The 12,372-nt window shown below is 51.5% G+C and overlaps 1 protein-coding gene across 4 annotated transcripts in view; it reads right to left on the bottom strand.

The window, feature by feature from the left end:
* Positions 1–2,216: 2,216 nt before the first annotated feature.
* KLHL25 (kelch like family member 25) overlaps positions 2,217–12,372 on the bottom strand; it is a 27,229-nt gene continuing 17,073 nt past the window's right edge. For all 4 annotated transcript variants that reach the window (XM_006030346.3, XM_014523070.2, XM_014523071.2 and 1 more), the window contains exon 3: positions 2,217–6,013. The gene's annotated coding sequence lies outside the window, so the exon portion shown is untranslated. The remainder of the gene's footprint in view (positions 6,014–12,372) is intronic.

The raw sequence follows: 12,372 nt of genomic DNA, 5'->3' as shown, positions 1-12,372 counted from the left end.
GGGAAAGAGGGGGAAAGGCAACATAAGAGCCCAGGACGGAGCTTGCAGGAGAACTTGCTCGGTGTAAAAGGGAAGGGGCTGCCGCTCTGGGAAGGTGCAGAGCTAACGGCAGCACGAAGAGAGAGCAGGATGCAACAGGATGCCCAAACCAATGTTTTTCAGGAAGTACCTGAATCAATTTATTCAAAGTTTGCCTCTCTCCGCGTTAGGGATCACTGGGGTCAATGAAGACAGGCAGGAATGAATGAGGAACTAACCAGCGTGTTTGATGGTGAAGCACTAAGCAAAACCATACAGACCTTTTCTTTCTCTATTGCTCCCTGGCTCCTACCTATCCGAGGGAACATCTCCCAGCTCTTCTAAACCAGGGAGCATGTTCACTGCACCCGGCTGCCCGCCCTCCTCCCATCACCTCCTTGTTCCTCATTGTAACGTTTTTTTATTATTTCCCTGTTTTTTTTTAAAAAAAGAAGAACTAACATATTTCTCCTCGGTCGTATCACCTGTTCTTTCTTTCCCTTTCCTTTTATTATGGCTGTTCCTAAAATACACACGAACCAGATTTAACACTCCCCGCCCAGGTCGTCTTCATACTGGCCCTTATTATAAAGTTTTTTGAAGTATACTTGAGGCCACATTGCAAGGCCCCCTACAGATTAGGAGGGCATGGAGAGTGCATTGTGTGTTTATTAAGCTTTTTCAAGTACCAAAAAAATTAATAAAATAAAATAAAACAATCTTAAAAAAAGGATGCGGTCATGGGGGGGGTCCCCTCTGCAGTACAAGCCGACTCACCGTAGGACTCGGGATGCATTGAGATGCATTGCTCAGGCAACGATCACGAAGAGGATCAATGTCTTCCTCTGATCGCTGACGGAGGAGGTTGGCACTGGCAGCCTCTGCTCCATGGACCCATGTAACGGCCGTCTCACCACCCTGTGCATCGCACACCTTCAGGGAGGGCCAGCTCAGCAGCCTGCTTGGCTCCAGTGGTCACAGCTTTGCTCGCTTACGTGATGCAGAGCAACCCCTCAAGCTCACGCCAAGCAGACATTAATGAAGAAAAGTGATATGGGTGACAAGGTGAGGCAAAGACACGGGGCCCGGAGTGAGCCAGCCGCAGTGGATCAATTCACGAGTATGTTGGTTTGCTGTAAATGTCTGCTGCTCAAGTGTGACTGTGCGTCTAACTTGGCAAAAGAATCCAAGAGACGGCCTCGAAATGAATGTGGAGATTACGCTGGACACTGGAGGTGGTAAATCTCCAGCTATTTGCTTCTTAATTGACTCCGATGAAAAGGGAGAATGGGCATGGAAAGCTCATTCTGCTTCTTGCTCTGCTGCACAGCCTGTCCGGGGCCGCCCGAGCAGAACTGGAAAGATGCCCATTGCCCACGTCCAAACAACGCAAGGCAGCATTGCCATCCAACAGCGGGGGACTGCAGTGCCAGCTCTCCTGCTGCGGATGTTTCTTTGCCGGTCAAAGACATCAAGCCGGCAAAACCTGGGGATGGGCAAATCGCAGAAAAATAGGGATGGAGGGGCTGGGGCACACGGCTTATGAGGAGAGGCTGAGGGAACTGGGCTCATTTAGTCTGGAGAAGAGAAGACCGAGGCGATTTAACAGCAGGCTTCAACTCCCTGAAGGGGGGTCAAAAAAGGTTGGAGCTGGACTGTTCCCAGTGGTGACAGGTGACAGAACAAGGAGCATGGTCTCAAGTTGCAGCGAGGGAAGTTAAGGTTAGATATTAGGAACAACTTTCTCATCAGGAGGGTAGTAAAGCACTGGCACAGGTTACCCAGAGAGGCTGCGGACTCTCCATCCTTGGAGGCTTTTAAGACCTGGCTAGCTACGAAGGCCAGCCCTGATGCAGGTCCAGTTTGGGCACTGGCATCCAGCCCTCCCCTCCCAGCCTGTTCCCTCCAAGTTGTGCATTCATTTATCCTTCCAAAACACCTCTGGGAGGGAGGGAATCGCTCTCCCTGCCTTACACAGACAGGGACTCCGCTGCAGATAAAGCAACTTGCTCGTGGTCAAAGGAACAGGCAGCCAACTACAGCCGGGAGCTGGCCCTGCGTCCCAGGAGGTGGAGGGGAGGTTGAGCTCCCAAACTCGCATCTTCACCCAGGTGAGGAGCTGAGTTGCAAGAGGCCTGCCGCTTGTCGCCCAGGTGAGATGGAGAACACTTTAAGAAAAATAAAGAAAGCTACTGCTGGTCAGAGATGGGCCCGAGCAGGCTGTGAACCCTCACGGCTGGAAGACCAGCACGCCGGCCACGGTGCTGTTGCCCAGGAGCTGGCCCTGGGGGACTCCTGGATCAGTGACTCCAGGGACCCAGGGAAAATAAATATGCCCTGCACCCAAAACCTAGGGATCAACAGGCTGGCATGTTTGACTTGGCAAAACAGCCAACGGCACTCACAGGGCACCACCTTCTCCTGGGCTAGCAGCCTTCAGGGGACTGGCCAGGGCCCAATGCCTTCAGGACCCAGAGCCAGGCCCTGCAACTTTGTGCCCTGCTCCCCTGGCAGCTGCTGGCAGGCTCAGGAGCTGGGTGGGTGGGAAAAAACCCAGCCCGGCTAGGCAGCCAACCACACAGCCGAGCCCACACCAAACCCCAAACCTCAGCTGGTTTCCACTCCATGCTTGCTGCCTGTCTTTGGTCTTTCTCAGGTTATTATGGTGACACATCCATTAGCATTATACGATAGAGAGTTATCACAGCATTAAGGAGGGGTGGGGGCTGTAGTGAGAGACACTTGTGCATTAGGAACCAGGGCACAGCACAGCCAAGAAAGGAAAACTCCTGCACTCCTTCCCTGCCTTGGTTGCACCTGAACTCTACAACATGCCTTTTAATGCTGCTTTTCCTCCTCACAATCACAAATCAGCGGGACTCCAGAGTCAGCTGTAGTTTTCCCAACTGTTAACCCTCCGCTGCTGGAAGCTACGACTCTTTTGTAGCTCCATTCACACACAATCCCCTAGCAACAGGTTGATGCTGCGCCCAGCCACTTGTGAGCCCTTTGGCATCGTCTTTCAGGCGAGATCCAGAATGGAAACAAAGGGGAACGTCTTGGGTTTTTCCCCCCGTGACCAAAACTATCGCCGCACAAATCTTCCGACAGGCCTTTTTAAACGGCCAGAGCCAAGATTAAAAATCAGAGTCAATGAAAAGTGATTGAGGACATTTCTTCTGTAGTCAAAGGGGGTCATAATTGTGTGGTCCTAATAATGAATAAAGTGGGCCAAGTTTCTTCCTATTTTATCACCCTACCCTCTGACTGCTTCGGTTACATTCCTGAATTTACTCTCCCAACGCCCTGTGTGTGGTAGGATCACGCTCCGATCCAGTTTTTACAAATGAAGAACATAGGCACAGCTCTTCAAAGGCGCACACATGCCTAATTCCCACTGAATTGCAGCTGAGATCAAGAAAAACAGATTGGTTTACCCCTACATCTAGGCTGTGCAAGCTCTAGTGTCCTCATAGTCGGGAGGAATTTCTAATGCTTCAGTAGCGAGGCATATCCCATAAAATGCCTGACACTGGCCCAGCAAGGGGAGGTGATGTTGGCATGAGGAGATGGTGCATGTGGAGGAGACCACAGTGGTGAGTGCAGTGCAAGACCAGAGGGAAGCTAGAACATGAACTTTCCCCTCCAGCACTGCAGCGCTGCAGAAGTCAGGAGAAGACGAGCTGGATGATGGCAAAGCGAAAAACCAGAAGTCAAAGCTCTTCTCTGCATCTTCGCTCATAGTACAGATTTCCCCTGAAAAGGGATCGTGTCTAGCGGCGACCACTGAAATCTGCTTGGCACCAGACACCAGGGCTCTCGCTTCTGCCCCTCGTCTCACGGTTGGAAGCCTGATGCGGTCGTGTCCTTGATTTCGCCTCTGGAGGAGCTGCAGTATGACTTTCTGATCTGGGACAACACACTTCATGCCCTGCCTCAGTTTCCCTAACTGCAAAGATAATTATACCTAACCAGGTTAAATGGAATTGCTTATGAAATGCAGCCGTGAGGCACCACAACGTGTGAAGCGTATGATTATTCCTCGGCCCTGTTATTATACCTAAATCCAGCTTGCTTCGAAAATAAGACTCCCATAGCACAGACATAAATGGTTTCCCAGACCGTTTTATTCAAGTTTTCAGAGATCTGGGAGCCAACTACAAAATGTAAAGAAACGTAAATCTGTCCGGTACAGAGGTCCCTGTATACAAAGTGTGCTCGTCCTGACAGCAAAGGCAGCTCTTGGCTCCTGAAAGGCCTTTGTTATTTGAGGCTGTGTCAAGGGCTTTCAGTACATTGCATCATTTGGCTAATCCGCTGAGGAAAGGACAGCTCAAAGTACTCACAGGGATGCTGGAGTAGCCGTACGCCAGAGGGCAGTGGGCTGGCCAGGTGCAGAGCCCATCTCCAGCTGTGGCCAGCCAGCAAGGGAAATGCATCTGGCTCAGTAAGAAGCTGTATCCTTCTGTGTCAAGAGCCACAGTCTAAGAGACCTCCCCCGCAAGGGGGACAAAGGGACACTAAGAATTAGTGGCTATTATGTGGAAAACAGCACCAATGCATAGCTCACCTGTGACACTCAAGGTCTCTACGAACTGAACATGGGTAATTTAGACCAGGACAACATGGCCAGAAACATTCACCTGGGTGGCACAGGGGTGAGGAGGGCTTTCCTCACCTCTGTACCCACCCATCATTCTCCGTGCCAATGGTGTGATGCTTCACTGGATTCAGTTTTGCTTTTCTCGGAAGCGTCAAGCATCGGGCGCTGCTAGAGGCGGGATACCCTACTCAGGGGGGTGACAATCAGGTGTGGAAACCGCAAATCCTATGTTCATTTGCTAGCACCGCTTCCATCTGTGCAAGTGTTTGGGGAACGGGACCGTGCAGAGGGGAAGCACTGAAGATGCAGCAAGTTTGAGCTCTGCCCAGAGCAGCATAACACACATCCTAGTATTTTGGCACATTATTGGGGTGCAAAATCTCTTTGCAGCAGCCGTGTGCAGCACGCTACCAGGCTGCAAACAGAAGGCAGGTGAACATGCAAGGCAAATGCTCCCAATTTCAAAACAACAAGCCCCTGCCTCACTTTGCTGATCTGTCAGCTGCTTGGGCTGTCTTAATTATGAGTGGGGACTCCCAATTTAAGTTTCAGTGGCTGCCTTCAGTGCAGGGCAATGGGAGCTGGTATTTGGGTCACCTTGCTGCAGTAGCCTTGCCCTGGCATGGCACTGACATAGCAGAAGAGCCCAGCAGAGAACAAAGTTTCTAACCCATGCTGAGCCCAGAGCCGAATTACCCAATCCCTCCTCCATCCACAGTCCATAACCATTCCCACCCCCCTCGCCCGCCAGGTCTTTAAAACAAGTTAAAGTCAGCTAAACAGCAGTGGCCCCCAATATAAAGCACTTGGCAACATTCACTGCTTTAAAAAAACATGTAGAAACTGCCCTTCTTCCCCAACCCAGTACAAAGAAAGCACCTAATGAGATTATTGTGCTATGTGCTCCTACACACACAGGAAAACCATCACGGGAGCCTACTGCAATCTCCAGAGGGCACAGATGGCACTAGCGGCCTTACTCTTCCAGCCAGCTGTTTATGCTGCTACCCCAGGGCATGGCCATTACTCCCACCTCCTGCTACCAAACAGGCTTAAAGCAATGTCCATGTTTCTCAGCATATCAAAGCCAGGCCCACTTCCCTCCCCACCCAACAACTGCAGGCGACAGCTCCAGTAGAGCATGGCTGTAAACCCACAGGATTGCAAACCGGCACCTCCTCCACTTTCCTTCGGTCTCTTGATCACACAGCAGGTAGACTAGCAGCTTTGTGAAGCTTCCCGTCCCAGCCCACGTGGGGCAGTTTAGTTCCTAGGTCAGCCCTCGTGCTGTCCCGGTGCCAGGGACGGGCCACAAAAGATCCTGCGCACGCAGCGGTAATCAGTCGCTGTTGCAGGCTCCGGCAGAGAGGGAAGTGAACGTGACGCTGGCATCTGGGGAGGCAAAAAAGAGAAAGCTCATTAACAGGCACGTCATTCGTCTACCACAGCCCCAGCCAAGCACATCCCTCCCGCGCAGAGGAGATCACAACCAAGGCTAATCAGTCCCCCAGGGAAACAACGGGCTGCACACACTTCCCCGTCTGCAGAGCCTCGAAACCCTTGAGTTGTCAGTCCTTGTCACGTCTGCTTCATTGCACCGCATTCCTGGGCCCCCAGCCGCCTGGCAGGTCTTGCAGGGAAGGGGCTGGGGTGGAAATCATGAGGGGTGATCGAGAAGTGATGGGGGGGTCATCAAGACAGTTCTGGAGAGAAGGGGAGTTGAGCTCGAGAAGAGACTGGACATCTCCGAGTGCATCGTGATTGGCAAAAACCCTGAGCCCTGGCTAGGAAATTTCCAAAAAAACCCCCCATGGAAGTGGAAAATGGAAGAAAACTGGGAACTTTGGGGGAGCAGAGAGTGACACACTTTCCCTTTTCCCTCGACACCAACCACACAAGATGGGAAGTTTCCAAGGGGTTGGTAAGTGCAGTCAGGAGCCAGACCGCAGGCTCCAGGTGTTTTTTGTTTGTCCAGGTATAGGAGACGCTTGATATCGATACGCTTGGCTCCTGCGGCCAGCCGCTCCCTTCCCACTGCGCCCCATGCACAGGCTTCAGAGATAAACACCTGCTCTTACACTGCAGCCAGCGACCGCCTTGCTTTTGCCATTGAGTAGATGCAAATTAGTTTTCCCATGAGCCACGACAAAAAATAAAACAAAACAACACAACACACCCCACCCCACCCCGCTAATCTGGGACTTTGGCAGCTCAGGATTATGATTAATTGAAATGACAAACGGGCTGCGCCCATGAGACGAGGTTAGCTACAGCATTTTGAGCATGGCCAGAGCTGGGTCCTGGACAACTTCATGATTGCCAGCAGCTTTCTGAGGTTGGGGGGTCTGGAAACCCAGAACTCAAGCTCATTAACCAAGGACAGCGCCAGGGTACGAACATCCGACCAGCCCGTTCCCACTGCCCCGAGCCAGGAGAAGGCAGAAGTGGCAAGCAGTGAATTACCTTTTAAAAATGCTTGTTATCTAAGGGGTAATTAAATAACCCGGGGAAGGAATTGATGAACAGATATGAAGTTTATTGTGACTGTGGCCTCTTAAATTATAATATAGCTCTGAGACTGGCACCCAGCCCTAATCCTCAAAGCTACGTAGGTGCCTAAGTCCACCACTTAGACACCACGGATGAGCTTCAAAACCACCGCTCAGCTGCTGCCCCAGCCTTGCGTTTTTACTGGCAGGAAGATGCAAGGCTACGGCACGGCTGCGTGCAACCCCAGCTCGAGCCAAGGTGCTGGACAGCCAGAAGTGAGGCGTCTCAAAGGGAGCCACTCCTTTGCTATAATTGTGCTCAGAGAGGCGCAGGGGCTATGCTAGACCCAGCCTCAAAGGCTTGCTTTGTAGCTGGGGACGTAAACCTCAAATCTTACAAATCCCAAAGAGCCTGGAGTGCCCCAACCGCTAGTTATGCTCAGTCCGGCAGTGCCCACCTTTTGAACGTCCTGCACCAACGCAGTCCTCAGCTCAGGCTCCCCGTGAGCTAGCCCCATACAGAGAGTTTGATGCACAGGAAGGGAACCAAGGAAAGCAGCAAGTGAGCAGGAGACAAACCTGAGCAGGTAGTAGGAAATGCAAGGAAGCTAGATGCCTAACTGTGGGCCAGGGGGAGGCATGCATCTTGGCCAGAAATTCTCACGCATTAATCCCCTCCTGGAGTTTAACAATTAAGGCAGGTCAGCTCGCTCTCAGGAAGCAGCACCGAGACCCCCACCTCATCTATCTCATCTTCTGCAGCAGGTGGGAGACCTGTTTATAAATCCAAACCCCACCAGCGTTGAAACAGAGACATGAACCCAGGAAGAGTGCCCAAAGCAAGACGGGAGGATTTCAAAACGACTCTCTCTCTCTCTCCTATGGAAGCTGTTCTGTACCATAAGAATAAATCAAATATTTATTGGGGCAGGACTTGAAACCTGACCCTCCCAACTCACAGATGAAAGCCCTAACTCTTGGGCTACAAAGCTCCTCCTGATTTTTCTCTCTTTCCAATTCTAAGCCCCTTTGCAAATTGACCCCTTACATCCCACACCGATAAGCTCCTCAGACAAGCTGTATGGAATAAGCCCATTCTTATATATGCTCTCCTCCTGCTGCTCCAGGGGCAGAGCGGTCCTCGCTGGTGCTGCTGCTTTTGTTGAATGTTGCCTGCTTTAATTGTTCTTCATTTAGCAAGAGAACAGCCTGTCCTACTCAGCTGATCAGGCTCCCGATTGATTTGCATTTATCCTGTCCTTATTGAAGATCTCTGGAGTTTGTACATGCCTCTTTGCATCGAATCTGCTCATTCTCACCCAGCTCCCAAAGTGAAACAGGGCAGTTTCATAATGTGTCTCTCCTGCTGTTTAATGCAGGAAGTATTAACAAAACTAATATTGTACCGTGGGAAAGAGGCAAAGTGAGTATTCAGAGAGTGAGACAGAGTGAAACGCTGAGCAAATCTCTTATAAAAAAGTCCAAATGGGAAGAAAGAGGGTCCGCATCACTTTTAAGCCTTGCAGAGGACCAATAAAATGTTATTATTTCATGGGTCACCGATCACTTGAGACACAGAAATCAGTTGCAGGGCTGCGTGTGCTGGGCAAGATCAGGCCTTTCCTTTTAAAGCTGCTAATTACCCTTGATCCCTGGAATTACTGGTGGGGATCAGCACTTACTTTACTGTCACACTGCATTCTTGGTGGGAACCCTGCGGAAAGGGGCTCTGATGCAGACCGGCCTATGCTGAAACCTGGCCCAGTGGGAGATCAAGCTTCTTCCTGGAAACAAGTTTGTTCCAGTTATGATTACTGCATTTCAAACTAAAGTAAGGTAGGATTGGGAGCTTTGTGGATCAGCATTTTGCAGGGCGGGGGGACGACATATGTGCACCATTAGGCACCCATGGCCCTAGGAAAAAAAGATGGATCAACCCATTACATGCCTACTTCCCATTTATGTCTTTAAACCCCACCCAAAAAACCCTCTCCCCCCCGCTCCTGAGCACAAACCTTCCAACTATGCTTTATCATGTGGTTTAACAGCCCAACGCTAGTGCTCTGCAAAGCCATGCTGCAATGAACATGAAGGTCCATCAAGGGGACGGACGTCCCCAATACGTTTCCCTGGTCACAGTGGGCGATGGCAGAAATGTCAGGATGCGGGGAAAGTTTTCTGGGTTCTGGACAGTGAAACCAGCTGGACAAAGTTAGCAGCCAAGAAGAATGAAAGTTCATCTTGGCCCCAAGAGGCCAAACATGCCTTGGCTTTTGGTTCAATGTGTGCCAGGCTGAAAGCACAGGATTTCAAAGAATAGCCATGGACATCTTGCTCCTTACTGAGAGATGTTGTAAACAGAGCAAAGGGCAGCAGCAGTGAGGTTTCTACCATGCTGAGAAGCAGAGAGGCTTGAATACTGTAGAAGCTCAAAAAATAGTCAGATATGTGGGTGCTCTGGGAAACATGAAGATGCACCTGAACGCAGCTGGTCTCAGAGAACGGGCCAGATGCTCTCCCCTGCTTCTGCACAAGGGAAAGGCTTCGTCTCCACCTCCAGGTCTCCGCAGACAAGCCCCCGCTGAAAAAACCAGCAGCTGGTGGTGCTACTGGCAGCAGTGCCCTGGATGCGCCAGAAGATGGTCTTGGCCAACACGACCTGCAGCAGGCATCTCCTCAGCTGCCAGGCAGGAATGGGAAGATCCCTCTGTGCTGGACTGGCGCACGGAGCTGCCCACAATGTGTGCACCCTCATATTTAATCCGGGGGGGGTAAGGGCAAAGGTCAAACCCTGCCAGACACTGCCCTTGCCTACATCCAAGACATGCTGCAGAAGGGCAGTCACTGCCTCCCAGCATCCTCCAACTCTCCAGAGCTTACTGGGGGGCCCTTTCCTGGCAGACCCCATGGCACTCCCTGCCCCAGCACCGCAGCAGGCTGGGGGTACCAAGTTGGTCTGCTTCCAAACAATCGCAGTCTACAAATACGTGCTCTGCACGCCACACCATCCTGTTCAATCTCCACCATTCTTGCGTCCCGCTCAGACATCAAGTGGTGGGACATCCTCGGCGAGGGTGAACGTCCCAGGTGAACCTATATTCTACCTTGATCCCTTGAATCCCCAGGGGCCCTACAGACAGCAGAGCGCTCCCTGTCAACCCTTGGTCACAGCCCGATTCCTCTTGGGCAGACAGAGTAGAAGGAGTTCAAGAAGGGAAGCAAGTGGAGGATGCCACAGTCCAGCTCTCTGTGCTCAGTCAGAGCTATTTGGCCACGATCCCCTCTCAGCTGCCCTTATCTATGCCAAGGCAGGCATCAGTTTAGAGTCCCGGATTCTGGGAGCTGCAACAGGCTCCCATAATAACCTGGGAGCCTCTCAAGGAGATGGTGGCCAAAGACACAAGTGATCCTGGAGCTGTCGTCTCCAGCTCCTTACTCTGGAGCCCTCAGAGTAGGGCTGTTTTGCCAGAGGGATCTTCCCAGCTTTTCCACCAAGCCCATCACAAATCGGGACAAGCCTCTGGGGGCTCAGCCTGGGCAACGTGGGATAGTCACTCCGGGCAGACACGTTTAACTGCAGACGTTACTCTCCAATTTTGGAGCTTTGGTTCCAGGAGCCCTCATTACTTAAGGATGTGACAATGAATGAGTTTATAAATAAAGGGAACAAAAAGATCCCACGTCTTGGCGATGGGATGCTCACTGTTAAGAACGCAGGTGGTTTTAAAACAGCCTCTTCTAGCCCAAGAGAAGTAACGCCACCACAAGCATTTCATACTGCAGCCTGCACTTCCCACCAGCTTTCTGCAGGTCGCTCCAGGGGCAGACTGGGCAGTGTCACTTCCTATTCCTCCTCCACGTGTCCAGGGCTTCGGACCGCAGGCGGCAAGGGAACATTGAAGCCCCAGAACTGCTCGAAAATGCATTGATTAAAAATGAATCGCTGAGAAAACCGCACTTGTTACTGAGACTGGAGAAGCTGACTTAGCAGCAGGTATATGTGGCTGCGGCCAGCCCTCGTGCCCCTCCATGTGCTGGAAACCCAAGCTAGGATTTAATTCAGTAGCTGCTGCAGCAGCCGACTCCACCCTAAAAAGCCCCTAGCCCCACTCCCATGTGTGGATGGTGCAGAGGTTTAGTATTCAGAAGTGCCTGCGACCAGCTTGCTGAGAAAATTAATTTTCAGCTCTAGGATGGCTCTTATGGGGAGGCCCCATTGACCTGAACAGAAAATGATGGAGTCCTCACACTCTTTGCTGCAATATTTAATAGCCGAGAGGCAGTTAATTAGATTACTGAGCCACTGCGACAGATGCTAGGCAACACGTGAGAAGCACAGGGGGGAATTTGGGAAAGCCATTATAATTCAGTGCTAGAAACGCGGAGCACGCTCTCCTGTTAACCCTTGTTGTGCCTCGCACAAAGTCCAGCCCAGCATCTCAAATCCAAGAGCAACCCAAAGCTCTGGTTGTTTCTATCTTGAGGTGCCGGCGGTCTCCGAAAGGCAGGCAGTGGGCAAATGCCAGATGGAAGTGTCAGCAGCATCCTCTATGCCCAGCTGGCATTAGGGACACGTTCATGGGGAAATCCTAGAAGGCTCCTGTAATGTCCATATGCTCTGCTACTCCGAGGCACATCCCTGATGCTAAGTAGGAGCAAGGAGTTAACAGGGCGTTACAGGGCTTGAGCACTACTTTTTGGTCTAGGGAACTTTAAATGACAGCTGGATATCAATGCAGATATGGAGGAGGCCTCCTCCAGAAACCCCCATCCACCTTCTTGGGATAAACACCCTCTAGAGAAACCCTGCAAATCCACCTACGCCCTTCCATCCCAAGGCCTGGCCAGGGCTTCAAGTCCTCTCATCCTCTCCTGATCAGCTGCCTGACTTGCAAACAGGACAGTAGGCATCCCAGTGGTGGAGGATCTGTGCCAAGCATTCTGGAAGAAGTGGTGCCAAATTTCCTAGCAAGCTAGTGGGGAATGCTGCCCAGATCCATATTTGCCTTATAACACACATCAGGAAGGCTTTTAGGAAGTGCTGCCTTTCACCTGCCAGATGCTCTTTGGCACACTTTGCATGGATAATCTATAGGGTGATTTTAAATGACACAACAACAGACCCAAAACTCATGACCAACATGGTAGCTGGGCCACCCCTGGAGAAGCAAGTGGGAAAGCAGCTGCCAGCCCTCCTGTCCAAGTTTCCATTGCCCCTCCTTTCCAACAGCGCTTTCCCTGTTACCGTGATCAGCCGAGGGA

The sequence above is a fragment of the Alligator sinensis genome, unplaced genomic scaffold (assembly GCF_000455745.1).
Source record: "Alligator sinensis unplaced genomic scaffold, ASM45574v1 scaffold857_1, whole genome shotgun sequence".
Classification (NCBI taxonomy): Eukaryota; Metazoa; Chordata; order Crocodylia; family Alligatoridae; genus Alligator; species Alligator sinensis.
Note: the sequence above shows the minus strand (reverse complement) of the source record. Positions and strands in the feature narration are given on the sequence as shown.